Source organism: Astatotilapia calliptera, chromosome 12 (genome assembly GCF_900246225.1).
Source record: "Astatotilapia calliptera chromosome 12, fAstCal1.2, whole genome shotgun sequence".
Lineage (NCBI taxonomy): Eukaryota > Metazoa > Chordata > Actinopteri > Cichliformes > Cichlidae > Astatotilapia > Astatotilapia calliptera.
The window spans coordinates 7,605,658-7,626,738 of NC_039313.1; positions in this window are offsets into that span (position 1 = coordinate 7,605,658).

Here is a 21,081-nt window from a genome sequence, read left to right on the forward strand (position 1 = left end):
GTTGTTTCACTAACGGTTTTCAGTTGTGTTAATAAACCTTATATTTTTCTTTTTATCTAACCCTCCTGTCTCTGGGCTCATTTATGTTACATCCCCTGTCGCCTAGCAGAGCCGGGTCGTAACACCAGAATGCAGAGGTAAAGCCTGCCCTATGCATTATAATCTCTACAAAGTAATACAAACTACTAAAACAATGAATTGGAGCCAATTCGAGCTGTCAAAGAGTACGAGGTGCAGTGCATAGGTCACCAGCGTAGGGTTAACACATAGAGAGAACCATTCACACTTAGAGCCAATTTATCAGGATATTTGCAAATTACATGTCTCACTCCCAGCGAGTCAGATTTTGATCCAACATGCAATACTATGTGGAAACCATCTGATTGGCAACAGTTTCAATTTTCAGCATTACAATGACCCCAAACACATTACCAATGCAGGAAATTCATACATGGATTGAATAACATACAGTGAAACACTAACCATGGATCTGCCTCTCCGGAGCTGAACTTCAACATTTTTTGTAAGCTTAGTTGGATCATCTTGACAGAGAACAGATAAAAAGCAGCCAAAACCTAAAAGAGAGCTCTAAATGACCTTCAAGAAGCCTGGAAAACTATTCCTGTGTCACGACACTGGGTCTGTGAGCCAGTGTTTTGTGTTTAATTTATATTTCTTCTTTATTGTTATTCATGGTTTTAGTTCTCTTGATGTTATATTTGTTGTTCTATCTTCTAGTGCTCCATGTTTCATATCCAATCAGTCTTGTCTCAGTGTCAAGTCCATGTCTCTGTGCTTACATCATGTTTTACTTTGACAGTCTTGCGTCCTATGTTGATGTGTTCAGTTTTGCTTCCCCTTTGTCCTGTTGTGTCTGATTAGTCCCAGCTGTGTTTCATTCTGTTTCTCATTATCCTGCTGGTGTTTGAGTCCTCAGTATTCCCCTGTTTGTTGTCGCATCCTCCCACTCTACGTATTCCTCACTCGTCATGTTGTCATGTTAGGTTATGTCATGTATTCCCAGTTTAGGTCATTCTTCCTAGCTTGAGTTTTTGTTGTATTTCTAGTGCTCATGTATTGTGTTTCTCAGTTTGCTTTTGCCAGCGAATAAAAGCTGCCACCTTTAAGTTAAATACTCTGTCTCAGAGTCCTGCGTTCGGGTCCAACCACTGCCTGCCACACAGCAAACCTTGACATCCTGAAGACCACTTAAAGAAATTAAAAGAAAGTTTACCTAAGAGAGATAAGACTGCATTCATGTTTTTTGCCTTGTTTAATGTATTTCCTTTTTTACAGCCATTTTGACAAGAAATTTTATTTGAATAAGTGTTTGCTTAATGATGGCTCTGTACCGGAATAAAACTAGATTTCCTCATAAGGTTAATAAGACGCCTACCAACTATTTGATGTCCAAATAACTGCTGAGAGATACTCCAAAAAAAAAAAAAAAAAATTAGTGGCCCCTCATTAAAATGTAGTTTTTTTATGTCATGGGCCCTGTTTCAGGAAGCCGGTTTAGTGGAAAAACTGAGTAAGTATACCCTGAGTTAACGAAAACTCTGGGTTTTCGGTTTCACAAAGCGAGTTCAGCTGCAGCCTGAGTGAGTCACTATGACGACACACGCCGTGAAGCTAACCTGCCCCCTAGCAGGTTTACTACAACTAACCCTTACTGTCTCCGCCCCTTTGTCGGAAACCTGACAGTAGGAAGTGTCGGACATGGCGTGCCACTTCCTTGAAGAGCCAGTAGATGTTGAAGCCCAAATTCTCCGCAGAGCTCTCCGCCGGGAGAGAGTGATTAGAGCGCGTTCGGACATTTTATCATTTCCTGATGATTTTCTGTGTGAACGTTACCGTTTCTCAGCACAATCTATAATTTATTTGAATAACATCCTCAGGCCATATATTACGCATGTGACACATCGCGGACATTCTCTCAGTTCTGTACATATTATTTGTATTGCACTTCGGTTTCTTGCAAACGGGAGCTTTCTGTATAATATTGGTGACGCTGAGCACGTTTCCAAGGCTACCGTCTGTCGGGCAGTCAGGAATGTTACAGTTGCACTGAAACGTCTCCTGTACTCGTCTGTGGTGTTCCCCGGTCACAGACCCACAAGATTTATCAAAGAGGGATTCCACAAAATTGCAGGTATCAGGATGAACGAAACTTAATTCATGATGTGGTGATATTTGAACTACTACTTAAATTTTACATTTATTTTCACGGTTCCCAGGCGTGATTGGCTGTACAGATGGCACTCACATTCCAGTCATTGCTCCTTCAGTAAATGAAGGAGACTATGTGAACAGGAAGTCTTTCCACAGCATTAATGTACAGGTACATAGTTCCCTGTAGCATGTCAAACTAACAAATTATTTCATCATAGTAATGGATGCTAATTTGTGTTCTCTGCACTGTGAAGATCATATGTGATGCTGCCAACATTATCACAAATGTGGAAGCCAAGTGGCCAGGCTCTGTCCATGACTCACAAATATTCCGTGAATGTACACTGAGCACAAAATTTGGACATGGTGAGTTGAGAATACTTTAAAATATATAAAGACCAATTGCTTCAGGGACATTTGAACTGAAGTGTACCCTTCTGTCTTAGGAGAGTTCACTGGCTACTTGCTTGGTGATAGGGGGTATCCATGTTTACCCTATTTGCTTACCCCTTACCCTGACCCTGAACCGGGCCCACAGCAGCGATATAATCTGGCTAATTGCAGGACAAGAGCCAGAATTGAAATGACTATCGGAATGCTTAAGGCCCGGTTCCAGTGCCTGCAAAGACTCAGGGTCACCCCAGAAAGGGCATGTGACATTATTGTGGCATGTGTGATTCTTCACAACATTGCCACAATTAGAGGAGAACACTGTCCTTCTGAACCAAACATCAGCAGTGATCCAAACCATGAACATCCTGACCCTCCCACGGACATACAAGATGGAAGAGCAGTCAGAGACACCATATGTCACAATCATTTCTTTTGACCCATCACCTCAACATGTTGAAAGAAGAATAAACAGATTTTTTGTTCAACTGACTTTATTGGTCGCCTGTGTTTCCTGTACACAAAGTATTAAAAGATGTAAACCTCATAGAGTGTCTCTGTTGCTTCCTCCTCTGTAACAGCTGTCAATGTTTCTTCATTATTTTCCTGTAGTAAAGAAATAAACAACATTGCTGTTCTACTGTAAACTCATATAATCTGTGGAGTATTAAGAGTACTCACAACTGCATGTTGGTCTGGCTCAACAGGAGGCTGCACCAGATGCAGTACACCACCACCATCAACTGATAGAATATGAGGTTTATACAGGTCACTTATAACTTACAAGGGACCAAATGGCAATTAACAAACATACCAATCACCTTACACTTCATTGTCATTATGCTCTCAAAGACAACCAAGACTGAGGCAAGGCAAAATCAGTAGGAAAATAACTTCACTACAAAATAATCCATTATGGTAAAGAGTTTATCAAATGAATGAGTCGCACTGCAAAGGTGACTGTGAAGAAAGGATGTATGCACATCATGTATTATTTTGGATTTACCCCCTATGTAGGCACTTGTGTCTTGCGGGGCTATTGACTCAGAGGATGTCCCCGCAGAGATGCCTTCGGCCACAGGGCGCCCACTGTTTTGGCTGAGGGCCAACTGCTCAGCCTCTGTGAGTGGTGGTGGTGGAGGACCCCCACCTGTTTTTCGGGCCTGCGCTTTTTTTCTGTTGGCTATAACGGGTCACATTTGAGCATACAGAGTAAGCAAATATGTACTTGTAATGTGCTCAGATAATTTCAATAAGTGCTTACAGACAGAAAATTAATGTAGCCTCTAACTGCAATTGATTTACATGGGACAAACAGACCAAGCACTATGGCTCATAATACAATTACACCTTACCTGTTTGGACTATATTTTTATATTTCATTTTTACTTGCTGCCAGGAACGTTTGGGTCCTGTTGGGTTGCACCTGCGCTCACATCACGTCACAAAATAAAATGTATAAAATAACAAATAAAATAACATATGATAAAATAACGTGTTAAATGGGTGGAAATCCCTCGATCAATGTTTCAATTAACACTCACGCATTGACTCTGTCGGCTATGTTTTGCCATGCATGCTCACTTTCTTTTGCAGCTGTCGCTGTGTTACTTTTTTCCGCGGAATTTGCATGTTATCGGCATATGCTGCCATCAGAATTTCGGCCTCAAGCGCTGTGAAATACATTGACCGCGCCTTCTTTCCCTCCGTCTCCATGGTGACTCGCTTAATCTGTGCTCCGCTTATCAGGGCTTTATGTATCCTCGTCCGCGCGCTTCACTTGGGGTTAAAGCAACTCCGCCTTGATTGAACTAATTGTTATCAGCCTTTCTGAAACGGAATATTCCGAGTTGGACAGTTCGGGGTTACTCAACCGTGAGTGTCGTTTTTCACTCTGAGTTTTCCAAACCGGCTTCCTGAAACAGGGCCCTGGTCTCAGTGTCTCCTTGGCTGACTCAGCATTCAGGCTACATGTTTTGTTATTCTCTCTCTCTCTCTCTCTGCCTGGGCGGAGCTCATCATAGGCTCATGCCCTTGGCCCACACACCTGGTTTGATTACCCACCTGTCACTGAGCTGCCTGATTACCTGGGTCACTAAGGTGGTGGCTCAGTAACCTTTGAGTAACCTTTCTCTGTCTCGGTGCAAATCTCTAGCTTGTTCTATTCAGTTTAATTCAATTTTATTTATATAGCGCCAAATCACAACAACAGTCACCTCAAGGCGCTTTATATTATACAATAGATCCTACAATAATAGATACAGAGAAAACCCCAAAAATCATATGACCCCCTATGAACAAGCACTTTGGTGACAGTGGGAAGGAAAAACTCTCTTTTAACAGGAAGAAACCTCTGGCAGAACCAGGCTCAGGGAGGGGCTGCGACCGGTTGGGGTGAGAGAAGGAAGACAAGATGAAAGACATGCTGTGGAAGAGAGACAGAGATTAATAACAAGTATGATTCAATGCGGAGAGGTCTATTAACACATAGTGATTGAGAAAGGTGACTGAAGAAGAAATACTCAATGCATCATTGGAATCCCCCAGCAGCGTATGCCTACTGCAGCATAACTAAGGGAGGATTCAGGGTCACCTGGTCCAGCCCTAACTATATGCTTTAGCAAAAAGGAAAGTTTTAAGCCTAATGTTGAAAGTAGAGATAGTGTCTGTCTCCCGAATCCAAACTGGAAGCTGGTTCCACAGAAGAGGGGCCTGAAAACTGCAGGCTCTCCTTCCCATTCTACTTTTAATTCTAGGATCGTGTTTGCTTTGTATATAGGTTCCCTGGACCTGTCCCTGTTTCTGGTAGTGTGGTGTGGTGCGGACCTAGTGAAAGCGTGAGTGACTGAACAGGAGCGTGGAATATTCATGAGAGCAATGTGGATTGAATTGTGTGCAGGGACCTGTTCCTCTCCTTCTCCGGAAACCCCGACATTTTGGTGTTTTTTGTAAATAACCTGACTTTTATTCTAAAGAGCTGGTCTGTGCTTGAGTCAGTTTGGTCCCTTGACATTTTATTTGTTTACATGAAAATCAGTCACTTTTTTTAACACAACAAAAATTCAATGTAATCCCGTTATGCTACCCAACAACATAAAAGGATCCAACAATGTTAAGTATGGAACATCATATGGAAAATCATATATTGAACTCTAAACACAGTAGATGTGAAATGGCAGAAAAGATAAGTGCTCTGTTGACATACACAGAGTACAGGCGTAACTCTGCCTTTGCAGACTGATCAAATATGAATGGAAAATTACAAATACCTAAATGTTGCTGTCTTATAAACATTCAGTGCCACCTAAATGCAGTAACTGATAAATAAGACAGCACAGCAGTTACATCATTAGATCTTGCTACAAGAGGTCAGTACAGAAAGACTGAAACTGAACTTTTAAATCATGAATACATTAAAGTAGTAGACACATATCACGCAGGTTAAGGCACATAAAGGAAAGTGAGGTAGTGAGACTGAAAAATTATATTTTCTTTTTCTTCACACAGTCCAGACGGACTGTAGGCTTCTTGTCTGCTAATGGTGGGTGTTTTTCAGGCTTGCTACCTCTTCTTTTCTCCTTCACTTCCAGAGATGGTTGTGTGGGAAAATCCCAGATCAGCATTTTCTGAATTACTCCAATCAGCCCATTTTGCACCCACAGCGATGCCTTGCTCAAAGTAACTTAAATCACTTCCTACTATTCTGATGCTCAGTTTGAATTTCATTGGGTCATCTTGACCATGTCTACATGCCTAAATTCACTGATTTCCAGCCATGTGACTGGCTGATTATTTCTGCTAATGAGAAGTTGAGCAAGTGTACCTAACACAGTGTCCAGTGAGTGTATTTTAGTCATTAGGCCCTTTAAAATGTATTACTGCAATTTCTGTCTCAATATATGTGCACATAAAAACATCCCTACAGATGTCTTACTGCAGTCTTCACACAATAAACCACATAAACCAAGTTACAGTAGGTAGTTCTGCAAACTCTCGTAATTCTGATTGTTGTGAAATATATCTCTTTATTTGTTTTTTGGACTAAATATTATTTCAACACTGAGAAGACAAATCATTATCATCATCTAGCACAACTTCAAAATGCTGAATCAATTCCCCTGACCAGCTCTTTCCTGACATTCAAACCAGGAACAACATACCTATAAAAGCTGAAGTATGATCCTTCCACCCACCAGGGAACCACTCCCAGCTGTGGGTTCACCGAACCTTGCTGAACTCATAGCAGCAGCAAACAACCAGTCCAGAGACAGACTCAAAAGTGTGGCCTCTTTAAAAATCAGGAACTAAGACAACATGTCAGTAGATATCCTAGTAATTAATGACTTAATTATTTGGGGTATTATTGTTATTATTATTATTATTATTATTATTATTATTATTATTATTATTATTATTATTATTATTATTATTGTGCTACTTGAATTTCTAACATCGCCATTCAAGCCAATTTGTAAGAAAAAAAGTGACAGAAATAAATTAATGATTACTATGCATATTTAGCCAGTTTGTTTATGTGTTTATGCTTATGCATTTCTATTATGTGTCCCGCTTGTCTTTGGCATAAGTAGGGAAATGAAAATAGGAAATACCCCCGAAGTGGCACTTCTCGTTATACCACCTCAACATTTGTTCTTCGTAAATTAACCAAATTGTCCCTCCACCTCAGATTTCAAATTGAAAGACTCTGTTGTTTGCAGTTTCAAACACCATCAGCAGAGAGCAGCATATTCACTTCATAAACACTCAGCTGCTGTAAACACATGAAATGAGCTGAAAGTGTCTTTTCCATCTGTCTGCACTTGCACTTTTTAATTTGACATTTTTACATTTAGGGTAGAAATTTAACTTTATATTTTCCTATTTTTTCATTGCTTTTATTTAATCTGGCTTCTTGCCCCATATCAGCTGTAATAGTCTCCACCTCACGTTCAACTCCAGTTGGATAAGAGATTACAATGAATTGGTTTGTCTTCCTATTTCAGCTTTACTCCATTAACATATGACATGTGTTAGGAAAACTTAGACGTTTTGCATGCAAAAAATGATTTAATTTTTCTATCTCTGTTTATGTTGTATGAATTTTTAATCTCAAGATGCCAAACTGTGTCCATTCTTTGAATTATGATAGATTAGCAATGATGCAAATAGATAAATAGCCAGTTGTAACACATTTGTTACATAACACAATTGTAAATGATTAAACTTCTGATTAAAAACTCCACCAGTTTCACAGGAAACCGCAGATCATTGTTATTGCCACAAGGACTTCAGCCAGGGCTTTCCCCTCGTAGCCGAGATTTGCTTGACAAAGAACAATTTTATTTGCATTTAACGCATCAGAAGTTAATGATAAACTACATTTTCAGACTCAGTTTCAAGAGGGATTTGCACAGTGAAGATCACAAACTCTGAAATACTGGAAAGTCCAGATCTTCTTGATTATGTCATTGCTTGGTTGTTTTTGTATGTAGCTGGGATTTGTGTGTGAAACTCAAATAAGTACACGTGTGAATATTAGAGGCCTTTGAGTATTGTTGAATTTTAAGGAATTTGGTAAGAGGTCACTGCTGAGGTCAATTTTTTGACTTTTAGGTTCTTCACTAATCAAAATTCCTGGAGAACAAAAGATGACTTCAGAGAACAATCTGTTTCTGAATGCTCAGATACGCTGAAAAACTGTTTTTTATTGTATTTCTTAATCTCAGCCTACACCAACCACATACTTCATTCATTCAAACTGGAAAAAAAACCAACTAAAATCAACAAATAGTGAAGAAGCAGGAAATAGAGAATGTGTGATGCATTATATGGATAAAAGCCCCACGCTGCCAACCCATCACAGCTGGGGAGGAGCTGCTCAGCGATGAAGGTGGTGTTTACACGGCTGAGCAGCTCCTCCCCAGCTGTGATGGGTAGGCAGCGTGGGGCAGTTCCTGTGCCTAATACCACACACAGAATAACCTCGTGAGACTCGGAAGAAAAAATGTTTTGATATTTAGATTTTTCTGTGTTCAATTGTAAGTTATTTATTTTTTATCTTCTGCCCCTTTTGTAGTGAACACTGTGGCTGTGGCTTGTTGAATGATGAGATATGATATTGTTTCTATTTCACTCTAACAGTGATCATGTATGGATTATGACCGAGGGCTGATTGATTTCACTCTATGGAATCAGTGGCGAGATGACTCAGTGCTGTCATGAGATGAGGTGGAGGAGGGTCAGGCATTCGAGCAGGAAAGTGACAGCTCAGAGGAGGAGATTGTGGTCAGCATTTACATAAACATTGCCTACAGGACCATTGCCTGCATTTATGTGGCAGATACAAATATTTTATACAATTCCCAAAGTCATATACAAATTTGTTCTTTGGCTTGTTAATGGAAAGTCAGATTAGAATCATATGATCATAGGATCATACTTCCTGAAGTCTGGACACAGGTTGAAACTGAGAGGTTGTAAGTCCTGCAAAGAACATTGAATAAAAGCTTTATTTTGGAAGGTATAAAACTATTCGTGAAATACTAGAAAATCCATGTTAGTACGCTCACATTGAAGAAACAAATAGATTTATAGCAACAGGGTCATAGTATTGTATCACTTAACCTCTGTTATGACCAGTGTTGGTCAAGTTACTTGAAAAAGTAATCAGTAACTAATTACTGATTACTTCCCCAAAAAAGTAATCCCGTTACTTTACTGATTACTTATTTTCAAAAGTAATTAATCACCTAGTTACTTAGTTACTTTTTAAAAACACGATTTACAACCTGAAGAGGTGATAAAGCGATAGATCCTTCAGCCCAATTCTACTTTTTCTACATAATCCATCATACAAAATGTAATCAAATGGAAAAGTCTCTTTTTAAAACTTGTTTTCTTAGTTTTAATCTTTTAACTTTATGCATCAAGCAAAAATTTAATTATATGCAACATTCTCTGACTGGAAGAAATTTGTTTAATATTTAAACCTATTTTCTGCACATTCCAGCACATAAAATATATATTTTTTTGTGTTTACACTCACTCTTTCAAATAGATGCAAGTAAAACACAGCAGAAAATAAATAAAATCAAAGACTAGCGGTCCTTTTGCTCTATTTTCACCTGTAAAGCAGGAGTGGGTTAGGCGGAGGTTTACCCTGGTGCAGGTGTGCCGCAGCGGTCAGTGGAAGAATCCACGAGTTTCTCTGTGAGTATCCCATTACGTCGTAGCGCACTCGGTGCTTGCTTGGAAGTTTTGGGGGGGGGGGGGGTTTTCGCTGTAAAAAGAAGTTGTCTTCCCACGCACACCGGACACTAATGTTTTTGTCACTTTTTATGGAATCAAACTCAAAGTAAGGTCAGTACTTCCACGCTTTAAACGCTGCACGCTCATACTCTCTCCTGCACTCGATTTATGATCCATTGTTGATCTGCACACAGCTGTTGTCATGAACGTTGCACTCGCTTACGTCACTGTCATGAGACATTCTCGCAAAAAAATCACGGTTTTAGTAACGCAGTAACGCAGCGTTCCTATGGGAAAGTAACGGTAATCTAATTACCGTTTTTGCAATAGTAATCCCTTACTTTACTCGTTACTTGAATAAAGTAATCGGATTACAGTAACTTGTTACAAGTAACGCGTTACTGCCCATGTCTGGTTATGACCATAAAATGTAAGAGCAAGAAAGTCCCTGTGCTCTGTTAGCCAAACCCCCAGAAGTGTGGCATGAATAGAAACTCCAGGATGTCCACTTCATAGTACAGTAGGACTCATATAGACTGACTTAGAGGTCTCAGACTCATGTCCCGAAAAGAGGACAAAAATTAACTGGGAGGACGTTTTTAGCAAAGAAAATTTCATAAATCGTCTCTTTGCAACTATGACAGGCTTTTACATGCCACCACCAACTAGTATTTTTAGATAATGATCGCACTCTGAGGTTGGTCTCAAGCATCAAACCTCGAGACCACGTCTACGCCCGTCACTACTTTGTAAGCAAGTTGACATTATTTTCTTCCCTGCACACGTTCCTGCCAAAATATTTTTGGCTTAACCTCTAGAATAGCATCATGTTGTTCATCTTTACATATCATCATAGAACAGTGACGGTGACAGGAGATTAATTTAGCATGGGCGTGTGAGAAAGCCAACCAGACAAGGGCTTTCTGTGTCCTGCCTGCCATTTATGGACTTACTTTGCTGTTCATTTTAAGAAATAACAGTATCATCAAGTTTACCTGAAGCATGGAGACTAGTTTAATAGAGAAATATGTGGTTATGGTAAGAAATGACTAACAAGCTGTTATGTTGAGTTAAGATTTAAATGCCATCGTTTTTTAACACACAAAAAAGACTCTATTCCAAGAAATGCAAATTCTTCTCTGAAAAACAGACCATGGCGTTTTTTTCCTCCCCCATCTTTCTCAAAGTACACCATAAAACCAGAGCATTTGCATATCCTGCAGGCTGCCTAACAGCACAGACCAGAACTTTTAGTTCCATTTCCTTTTTCCTTGAGTTTTTCGGGTAGTTTCTGCCTAGCTGATTCATGCCATGTATGCCATCTGAAAGTCTTGTTTTTTGTTTTTTTTGGCAGTTGTACAACCAGGTCTGTGACACATTGTAAGACCAGGTTGCAAAACTTGCAGCACAACAGGCTGAGCATGTAAAGATTCCAAAACCCTACAGGCTTTGGCTCTTCTTGGTGCTAAAGTAGAAGTGGGGCTGCACTGTCAGAAGTGTGATCCCTTTGCCGATTCTAGAGTTTAAACAGTGGTCCAAGGTAACCTTTCAAGCCAGATTATCTCCTCTTGTAGGAACAATGATGAGAGATGAGGTGACAGTTTTTTTGTTTTGTGTTTTTAAAAAAAGAGGGATTTCATGTTTGTGTGGTCAGCAAGGGGAGGGTTGGTGCGGTCGGTTCAGCTGGTGTCCATCATTCTAATCATGCATCCCCTTTTACAGTAGTTGGAGGAGGAGAGGAGTTGACGTAGAGACATTAGAAAGTGGAGTCAGCGTCTAACAGCAACAACAGACATGTGTTTGAAATCACAAAATAAGACATTAACAGTGACATACACCTTGGTTGTCTTGGGTCCGTGCTATAGTGTGGAAAAATGACGCTAATCCAGAGACAGAAGACAGCTGGAGAAAAGAAGGATGAAACAAATCTTCCCAGAGAAAGTGTCCTTTGTATCCTTCCTTATGGCAGTGTGTCAGAGTGGATCATGACCTCGACTGTGACCCCTCACTGGCTACACCTGCTCAACATCCACCTCCACTGCCACCATACAAAAGAGATGAACACCATGTGGCAGGGACAGATTTTTCTAGTGACTTGATATCCAGTGTACTGACCACAGCACATTCATCATCAGAGCTTTCACATCAATTCAATTCAATTTATTTATATAGCGCCAAATCACAAAAAAAGTCGCCTCAAGGTGCTTTATTTTGTACATTAGATACAGAGAAAAACCCAACAATCATATGACCCCCTATGAGCAAGCACTTTGGCGACAGTGGGAAGGAAAAACTCCCTTTTAACAGGAAGAAACCTCCGGCAGAACCAGGCTCAGGGAGGGGCAGGGCCATCTGCTGTGACCGGTTGGGGTGAGAGAAGGAAGACAGGATAAAAGACATGCTGTGGAAGAAAGACAGAGATTAATAACAGATATGATTCAATGCAGAGAGGTCTATTAACACATAGTGAGTGAGAAAGGTGACTGGAAAGGAAAAACTCAATGCATCATTGGAATCCCCGGCAGCCTACGTCTATTGCAGCATAGCTAAAGGAGGATTCAGGGTCACCTGGTCCAGTCCTAACTATATGCTTTAACAAAAAGGAAAGTTTTAAGCCTAGTCTTGAAGGTAGAGATAGTGTCTGTCTCCCAAATCCAAACTGGAAGCTGGTTCCACAGAAGAGGGGCCTGAAAACTGCAGGCTCTCCCTCCCATTCTACTTTTAAATACGCTCGGAACAACAAGTAGGCCTGCAGAGCGAGAGCGAATCAGAAAGATGAGACATCAGAAAACAGCCACCTCCACTTTTTCTCCCGTAGCCCACCATACCTAGCAGGAACATGCAGACCCTCCAGACACTGGGCAAAATTCCTAGCAACTATCCTACACCTACAGGAGAATCTGCAGACAACATTGTGATGCCAGTCAGGCATATAGTAAAGACGTAAGATGTAATTAGTTGGAGACTTTTCCTCCATGTGCGGATACTGAAACGGATACAATGAATACTGTATGGATACAAAAATCTCTGCATGCAAACAAAAGGATGATGAGACTATCCAGGAATTTTATGTTTGCCTGACTGATGTTTTCACTGTACACAATAGCACTGACCACCCTGCAGACCTGGGCAATGAGATAACAGCCTGGGAAGCTGATCTGAAAAATGGCTTTATCAAAGGTCTCTGGGAGGAGATGGCAGCAAAGGTTGAGAGAAATTTTATTTCCTGGAAAAACTACAGACTAGGAAAGGTCAGGCATCACGTTCATGTTGATAATGACCTTAAAGCCCAGCAAATCAAGAAAAATGAGAAATAGAAAAAAGGCAAGCCTAACCATGTATCAAAACTCCTGGTGGAGGAAGAGGCCGTCCAAGCACTAGAGGATGAAGTCGCAGGGGCAGAGATACTGGCATTAGCTAAAAATTGCCCTAATGAGGGCAATGCTGCTGGTGATAGCTATGGAAAGACGGAATGAGGCTGGGAAGGGGTTTAGGAGAAACTCAGCTCATGTTGATGGTACCACACATTCAGGATACACACAATAACATGCAACCAATCCACACAGACATGACACAAGCCATTTTTTGAACTTGAAGATAAATGATCATAGATAGAGTATCATGAAAGTATCATGCAGCTTTGGTATGAATTGATATTAGGTGGCAAGAAAATTCTTTTCTTGTTGAGAAGTAAATTAATACACACTCTGCAGCTCCTCAAGGTGTGTGGCAACTATGGTGTGTGTATATTTGTGTGTGTGTGTGTGTGTGTGTGTGTGTGTGTGTGTGTGTGTGTGTGTGTGTGTGTGTGTGCCACTACAGAAATCCCCACATATGTGCCTGGCACACGGTATTTCTTTGTTCGGTGTCTTTTTACTCACACATTCGTCACTGCACTCGTGGTTCAGAGATGCAATATGCACACCCCACCACAATGATGCTGTTCATTTGGTAATACTCCACAATAGCACCTGCTAGCTATTCCAACCCTACAGGAAGTCTCTAAGACTCACTGGACTCACTGGCCTCACTGACAACAATACCCATGTGGGGTGGCTGTAGCTCAGGAGGAAGCGCAGGTCACCTACTGATTGGAAGGTTGGTGGTTCGATCCCTGTCTCCAGTCTACATGTCAAGTATCCTTGGGCAAGATACTAACCCTCTCTGATGCATCCATCGAGGTGTGAATGTAGTTAGAAAGCATTAAGTATAGAGAAAGTGATTGTGGCATGTTGGCACGCTTTGAGTACTCCGGGAGAGTAGAAAACTGCTATATAAGAATCAGTCCATTTACTCCTAACATTTTTGAGATCTTAGCTCTTTATACAGTAAAGTTACAGTAGGATACAAATAATATCAGGCTGATCCTGCCACAATTTGTTCCCTCTGTTCAAATCACGGACAAACAGTATCCCACAGTTGTTTATGTTTTTGAACCCATTTTGCACAGAGAGGCATTTTTTGAAAAATGTACACAGCAAAATCTCCAGTGTTAAATTAACACTAGAGAGTGTCTATATGGGTCCACACCTCTGAGTGTTAAATACAACACTGTTGAGTGTTAAATTAACACTTTTGACAGTGTTATATGTTTAAAAGTAACCTAGTCAGTTTTGAAGATGAACAATGGCTAACACTGAGCAGTGCTGATTTTCTAACACTGGAATATTTCTAACATTTTGAGTTATTTTCCAGTGTTAGAAAATCAGCACTGCTGTATGGAGCTGCATTGCGGTATGCAGCTCCATACAGCAATGTTACGACTTAGATTACGGTACATCTTATAACTCATAACTCTTATGTTAGCTCCCTTCAGTAGCATACTGTCCGAAATATTCGACGGCTGCAGAATTTCTTTAAGTGTTATTTTTTCCTTGGTATTCTAATTTCACCAAAGTTTACTAAACTCAACAAACTTAATATTACTTACCGGGACATTTATTCTGTCCTCATTTTCTTTCACTGAAAAATTGTTTCCTGCGGTGCCGTCTTTCGTGCTCCTACCTTTGCTAACGTGATGCACATGGCGCAGAAGCCGATGCTGCATTCACTTTGTAATGGGCTAAGTTTCCATTCAGCTTAAACACTCCCAAGAAAATCTCCAGGACTCAGATGATTGGATTCCAGAAGTTTTTACTGGGCACTGTTTTGTGAAACTGTAAACACAATACAATGAAATATACTGTAAACACAATACAATGAAATATATGAAATGTATTATAGATGCAATAAGCTCAAAGCATCTGGCTAATTATCACAGCTTGACAGCCTAGCCGCATAGCTTATATGAGACACAATAAAGCTAACCGAATAACAGACAACGGTTCAAAACGCTTCACCGCTTAATTGTACAAAATGAATTATACTCACAGACTATGCCTTAGCAAAGAGAAAAGGATTAATCCTGTAATGGCGGAGCTGGCGGTTGAATGAGCCCACACGCTAATATCCCGAGTCACACAGTAGATTCACTTCCTGACTCTCAGCGTAAACTGCTCTTGCGTTGTCATGGTTACGAAAATACACACACCGCTCTAAGCTACGATAGCGAGATAAAGAGAACACAAAGAACACATTTCTGGGGGCATAACACACTTACACTCGGATATCTGAGCTTCACCGTGAACACATAATCGTACATTTGATATTTGATTGAATTTTATTGTTTTGCCTTTGGGGTGGCACCTGGGGTGGCCAGTCTGGTTGGGGGGGGGGGGGGGGTGGCCCCACAGGCCACCCCGCTGGACACGCCACTGCCCTCAACCCGCTGCCCCAGCATGCAACAGCATAGAGGATAGCACTGACCACACCAGAGATAGAACAACATAACATTAATTAGTCCGGATAGTGAAAACTTCTGTTTACGTTTGTTAGACACTTGGCTATGATATTAAACAGTAGACACTGATGTAGCTATCACGAATTGTGATGGCAGGTTGTTAGCCGTTTGCACACTATGCATACTCTCTTCATATGTGTGTGTGTGTGTGTGTGTGTGTGTGTGTTTCTCTGCTTAAATTCAGTATTGTTCTGACAACAGTTTTTACAATAAAATATGTTAATGTACAATCCTTAATATGTTTTATGTGTGGGTGGGGGGGCACCAGAGGGGGTGTTCGCCCAGGGCGCTAAACAGGCATCACTGTCACCACTGTCGGCATCATAGCCTTGAAAATGTATGCCATGCCTTCTAATGCTATTACCTAAGGGGAGCATATACGATATGATAATCAGAACTGGTCCTACATGTATATTCCTGATAAATTGATGTACACCCATATTCAATGAAGGGTGACAGGAAGTCGTCAGCGTATTCCAGTGGTTACTGGATGAGAGGCACTTCAACATAAGGTTATCCAAATCACATAATTCTTAAATTCTGGTTTTATGGATTTCATTTGTATGCCTCCTCTTGTCCTTGATCTGTTTTTCTTTACCCTCCAAATTTTAGGGAACTGGAGAGTCCCATACTGTAATGACTCTCTATAGCTAGTCTTCAGCAAATGTAATTCTGCAGATTAAGGAAGATATGTAGTATCTGAGAAATGTGGTTTGACAGACTGCTTCCTCTACTTAAAACTTTGCATCACAAGAGCAAAGTTCCACTTGCACTCCTATTTCTTGTTTTTATGCAGTGCCTCTTAGCTGATGTTTGGGTGAACATTTTGTTTTAATGATTATTTATTTTCAAGTCTGCTTTAAGTCATCAAATGATAAGTAAGGAAAGAGCCATTGATTCCTTACTTCTCATTGTGTCTCTCTGCTTCTCTTTCACCTCACTCCCAACTACTGATGGCATATGGTTGCTCCTCCCTGAGCCTGGTTCCTGGTTCTCACTATTGCCAAGTGCTTGTTCATAGGAAGGATGTTGTGACCTTGATGATCACTTTGGTACCCCTGGGCCCTGTTTCAGGAAGCCGGTTTAGAAAACTCAGAGTGAAAAACGATACTCAGGGTTGAGTAACCCCGAACTGTCCAACTCGGAATATTCGGTTTCAGAAAGGCTGATAACAATTAGTTCAATCAACGCGGAGTTGCGTCAACCCCAAGTGAAGCGCGCGGACGAGGATACATAAAGCCCTGATAAGCGGAGCACAGATTAAGCGAGTCACCATGGAGACGGAGGGAAAGAAGGCGCGGTCAATGTATTTCACAGCGCTTGAGGCCGAAATTCTGATGGCAGCATATGCCGATAACATGCAAATTCCGCGGAAAAAAGTAACACAGCCACAGCTGCAAAAGAAAGAGAGCATGCATGGCAAAACATAGCCGACAGAGTCAATGCGTGAGTGTTAATATAAACATTGATCTAGGGATTTCCACCCATTTAACACGTTATTTTATCATATGTTATTTTATTTGTTATTTTATACATTTTATTTTGTGACGTGATGTGAGCGCAGGTGCAACCCAACAGGCCCCAAACGTTCCTGGCAGCAAGTAAAAATGAAATATAAAAATATAGTCCAAACAGGTAAGGTGTAATTGTATTATGAGCCATAGTGCTTGGTCTGTTTGTCCCATGTAAATCAATTGCAGTTAGAGGCTACATTAATTTTCTTTCTGTAAGCACTTATTGAAATTATCTGAGCACATTACAAGTACATATTTGCTTACTCTGTATGCTCAAATGTGACCCGTTATAGCCAACAGAAAAAAAGCGGAGGCCCGAAAAACAGGTGGGGGTCCTCCACCACCACCACTCACAGAGGCTGAGCAGTTGGCCCTCAGCCAAAACAGTGGGCGCCCTGTGGCCGAAGGCATCTCTGCGGGGACATCCTCTGAGTCAATAGCCCCGCAAGACACAAGTGCCTACATAGGGGGTAAATTCAAAATAATACATGATGTGCATACATCCTTTCTTCACAGTCACCTTTGCAGTGCGACTCATTCATCTGATAAACTCTTTACCATAATGGATTATTTTGTAGTGAAGTTATTTTCCTACTGATTTTGCCTTGCCTCAGTCTTGGTTGTCTTTGAGAGCATAATGACAATGAAGTGTAAGGTGATTGGTATGTTTGTTAATTGCCATTTGGTCCCTTGTAAGTCATAAGTGACCTGTATAAACCTCATATTCTATCAGTTGATGGTGATGGTGTACTGCATCTGGTGCAGCCTCCTGTTGAGCCAGACCAACATGCAGTTGTGAGTAATACTCCACAGATTATATGAGTTTACAGTAGAACAGCAATGTTGTTTATTTCTTTACTACAGGAAAATAATGAAGAAACATTGACAGCTGTTACAGAGGAGGAAGCAACAGAGACACTTTATGAGGTTTACATCTTTTAATACTTTGTGTACAGGAAACACAGGCGACCAATAAAGCCAGTTGAACAAAAAATCTGTTTATTCTTCTTTCAACATGTTGAGGTGATGGGTCAAAAGAAATGATTGTGACATATGGTGTCTCTGACTGCGCTTCCATCTTGTATGTCCGTGGGAGGGTCAGGATGTTCATGGTTTGGATCACTGCTGATGTTTGGTTCAGAAGGACAGTGTTCTCCTCTAATTGTGGCAATGTTGTGAAGAATCACACATGCCACAATAATGTCACATGCCCTTTCTGGGGTGACCCTGAGTCTTTGCAGGCACTGGAACCGGGCCTTAAGCATTCCGATAGTCATTTCAATTCTGGCTCTTGTCCTGCAATGAGCCAGATCATATCGCTGCTGTGGGCCCGGTTCAGGGTCAGGGTAAGGGGTAAGCAAATAGGGTAAACATGGATACCCCCTATCACCAAGCAAGTAGCCAGTGAACTCTCCTAAGACAGAAGGATACACTTCAGTTCAAATGTCCCTGAAGCAATTGGTCTTTATATATTTTACAGTATTCTCAACTCACCATGTCCAAATTTTGTGCTCAGTGTACATTCACGGAATATTTGTGAGTCATGGACAGAGCCTGGCCACTTGGCTTCCACATTTGTGATAATGTTGGCAGCATCACATATGATCTTCACAGTGCAGAGAACACACATTAGCATCCATTACTATAATGAAATAATTTGTTAGTTTGAAATGCTACAGGGAACTATGTACCTGTACATTAATGCTGTGGAAAGACTTCCTGTTCACATAGTCTCCTTCATTTACTGAAGGAGCAATGATTGGAATGTGAGTGCCATCTATACAGCCAATCACGCCTGGGAACCCTGAAAATAAATGTGCAATTTAAGTAGTAGTCCAAGTATCACCACATCATAAATTAAGTTTTGGTCATCCTGATACCTGCAATTTTGTGGCATCCCTCTTTGATAAATCTTGTGGGTCTGTGACCGGGGAACACCACAAACGAGTACAGGAGACGTTTCAGTGCAACTGTAACATTCCTGACTGCCCGACAGATGGTAGCCTTGGAAACGTGCTCAGCTTCACCAATATTATACAGAAAGCTCCCGTTTGCAAAAAACCGAAGTGCAATACAAATAATATGTAATGAACTGAGAGCATGTCCGCGATGTGTCACATGCGTAATATATGGCCTGAGGATGTTATCCAAATAACTTATAGATTGTGCTGAGAAACGATGACGTTCACACAGAAAATCATCAGGAAATGATAAAATGTCCAAACGCGCTCTGATCACTCTCTCCCGGCGGAGAGCTCTGCGGAGAATTTGGGCTTCACGATCTACTGGCTCTTCAAGGAAGGGACACGCCATGTCCGACACGTCCTACTGTCAGGTTTCCGACAAAGGGGCGGAGACAGTCAGGGTTAGTTGTAGTAAACCTGCTAGGGGGCAGGTTAGCTTCACGGAGTGTGTCGTCATAGTGACTCACTGAGGCTTCATCTGAACTCGCTTTCTGAAACCGAAAACCCAGAGTTTTCGTTAACTCAGGGTATACTTACTCAGTTTTTCCACTAAACCGGCTTCCTGAAACAGGGCCCTGATATGGAAATGTCAAAGCCTTTTTATTGGGGTTTTCATGACCAGTTTACTCAACAGCAGGTTGAGTCATTACTTCTGGGTGATGGAGTCACAGCTGTTAGGTCAGCGTATTGTATCCTTAGTGGATCACAGAATGACACAATCACTGGTCTGATTGACAGTGATTGATTCTGTGATCAGTGTATTTCATGCCACACAGTTGTCCTTTTAATCTATCAGTTAAAGATGTATATGTGTTCCACTGGCAGCTCTGTAAACTGTGTGTTCAAATCGAGAAAAAGTACTGCCATAAGTAGTTTTTTTCCTACAGGAAGAGGAAGGATGTTTGATTACTTAACTGATGCTGTCAGTGATATGAACATGTTGTGAATCAGCACAATTTGTTCTTGGCCCTGACACAATTCTGGCAAAACCTATTTGAAATATTGGTGATGCATCAAAAAAATTTCCGTTGTTCAAAAAGTTACTCACTGCACTGGTTAGCTTGATAAGAGGCTAATATGTGCTACTCTTGGTTTAGTAAGCATACGATGATTCTAGTGGTCAAGACATTCAGACTGAATCTAGTATTGGCTGCAGCTGCTGTTCAGGGTCGTCTCCTCTTACAGAAATATGCCACCAAAGTCCATCCTTGTGAACTTTATCAAAACTGAGATTCTGTGACTTGAAATTGTTTTAAGAAAGAGGACAGCCATATCTAATAAACTGGGAAAGGGGTGAGTGTAGATTTTGTTCATGTTGCCAAAAACGTGTTCTTTCATGTTAGTACTGTAGAAAAACTCCATGGGGAGCAAATTCTGATGATCATGCTGCATCAGCTGGGGGCTTAAACGTTACAGGATCTTCCACTTAAGACTGTTTGGTGTCTACTCTGACCAGTGTAAGTGCTTTACAGTAAAAGTCACATTTGCTCTTTTGGCATTTACTTATACGGTACACGCACATATAGCCAATTTAGAATAATCAGTTAACCGAACATGAACATATCTTTGTATTGTGGAGTGCCAATTGGAAACGCAAGCAAGCACAGGGACACCATGCAAATTCCACCCAGAAGTGTTCCTTCTCACACTGTACCTTCTCACCTTGTAGCAAGAGTATTAACTGATGCATAACTGTGCCAACACCAAACAATGACTCAGTTTGATATTGATGTTGAAGAAATTACATGAACAATTTCATGTTGTCTGAATAATACTTCCAGACAGCGATCTTTGAGAGTGATGTATTAGACGACAACCTTGAAGTGGTTAGCATCAAGTATTGAATCTTAATAAAGCTGTGACTTTCATGTAATGAAGCATTTTATCATTACAAAATTAATCTCTGGCTTCATTTTAAAGATTTATTGTCTACCACTTACAACTGCTGCTTCTC